The 2159-nt window shown below is 49.5% G+C and overlaps 1 pseudogene; it reads right to left on the reverse strand.

The window, feature by feature from the left end:
• Positions 1-4: 4 nt before the first annotated feature.
• Positions 5-1721, reverse strand: LOC123038703 (zealexin A1 synthase-like; annotated as a pseudogene).
• Positions 1722-2159: the final 438 nt, after the last annotated feature.

Raw genomic sequence — 2159 nt, forward strand, 5'->3', positions numbered from 1 at the left:
AAATAGGTATCAATTGTAGGTCATATTTTCTTCCTACGATGATCCCATATTTCTCGGTCATGTCCAAAAATTCCGGGCTTGCCTTGCCAGGAAGCACCCAGTCGAAGTGGTAGAGAAGATTTTCCAAGGCGATCTCCATAGTTGACGTGCCGAAAAGTATCCCAGGGCACTGCCTCCGACCAGCACCGAAGGGGGTGAATTCAAAGTATGTCCCATTGTAATCCATGTTATTGTTCTCAAACCTTTCAGGCTTAAACTCTTCAGGACTTTCCCAACAATTTGGATCCCTCGAAACTGCAAACGCGTTAATGTATACATTGGTGCCTTCAAGCATGTCAAAACCCATAACTTTACAGTCTTCCCTGACCCTATGGGGGATCAAAGGACCTGGTGGATGCAGTCTAAGAACCTCCTTAATGATCATCCGCATGTAGTGGAGTTCAGCGAGGTCACTATTAGTAATCACAGCTCGGCCTTGACCTAGCACCTCTCGGATCTCAAGCTGTGCTTTGGCCATGGCTTCGGGATGACGGACGAGCTCAGCCATTGCCCACTCCAAGGCAACTCCCGTGGTCTGTGTGGCACCTGCAAATATGTCCTGAAAAATATTGTTGTGGTATGTATGTTTATATATTGTTTCTACATATATAGTAGTACGCAACAAATAATCAATTTCAGATACAATAATTTACATTTATAAATCTATGAAACAAGTTGAGACTAATAGATTTATGAAATGATGAAGCTAGCTTTTTTGCATTAAAACTTTGCAGATATGATATGACATCGGTAGATTAATAAGAAGCATAAAGAAAATTACTCACAAATAAGACGGCACCTATACTCTCCGTGGTCATAGGGAATGTGAACGCGTCCTTCTCCTGCAGCCTGAGTAGCACGTCCAGCAAGTCATCATCGTCGGTGCTGGAGGCACCGTCCTGTGTGGCAGCTCGCGCCGCCTTACGCCCCTCAATGACATCGGCGTTGATACGTTGGATGTGGCCATAGCTCCTCCTCATGTGGTGCTCTCCCTTGCTCAGCCACCGCACCAGCCGCGATGATGGGAAGAGGTCGACGAGGCAGAAACCACCTAGCAGCACGAACGCCTCATCTAGCTCCCGGAGGTACTCCTCCTGCTGCGGGAACTTGCCGCCAAACACCGCCCGCTACACCACGTCGTTGCTGAGCGCCATCACCTTCTCGCTGACGTTGACGACGACACCCGTGGATGCCGCGTCCGCGACATAATGGAGAAGGCTGCCCACCTGGTCTGGCCTGATACCGTCCATACGCCTCACCTGCTTGGAGCTGAGGAGCTTCACGGTGCAGACCTTGCGCATCTGGCGCCATGGGTCACCGTAGGGGGCGAAGACGATGCCCCTCTCGCCGCAGCCGAAGATGTCCAGCGTCGCGCTGCGAGGCCGGCCAGCAAAGGCAAGGTCATTGGTCTTCATCACCAGCGCCGCCGCCTCGGCGCCGGAGACGATCACCGTTGGGACCTCGCCGAGCATAAGGTGCATCAGCAGCCCATGCCGTCAAGACATCTCCATCATCTTGCGGTGCGGGAGCATGCTGGCGACGTGGTGGAGGCTGCCGATGAAGGGAAGAGTCCATGGCCCAGGAGGCAGCTGTGGCTTTCTCTTGCCCCCGGAGAGCTTGCGAAACCAGAGGGCCACAAGCGTGCATAGAGCTATGGAACACAAACTTAACCAGCCCTCCATGGCAGGCTCCAAGCTGTTAGCAAGTGCAGCTTGGAGTGAGACCCGGTATATTTATGTGACCACCTACAAGTTCTGTTAAGACTCTGGACCTGCTGACTCATGAACTGCCTAGTGTATGCAACTATATACAAGTAGAGACTTATTGGTGTAGAGAACTAAATTGGTGGCGGCTAGATTGTTGATGACAAAATTTAAAGATAGTATGACAAAATTTAAATTATTCGCGGCTAGATTGCTGATGACAAAAATAGTGTACAATACTAGACCTCTTTCTTCGCTCTAAATTATATAAATTCATAGGTTTGCTATCAGGCATAATTTACCATCATCATCAAATGTACTTTGGTCGTGTTGTATGTATTAGCTCCATAGTTTTAAATAGCCGGCTAGAGCTCCGCTATAGCTGATTTGGAGGCCCGTCACTATTTTCCATAGCCC

This window comes from Triticum aestivum, chromosome 2B (genome assembly GCF_018294505.1).
Source record: "Triticum aestivum cultivar Chinese Spring chromosome 2B, IWGSC CS RefSeq v2.1, whole genome shotgun sequence".
NCBI classification, from domain to species: Eukaryota; Viridiplantae; Streptophyta; class Magnoliopsida; order Poales; family Poaceae; genus Triticum; species Triticum aestivum.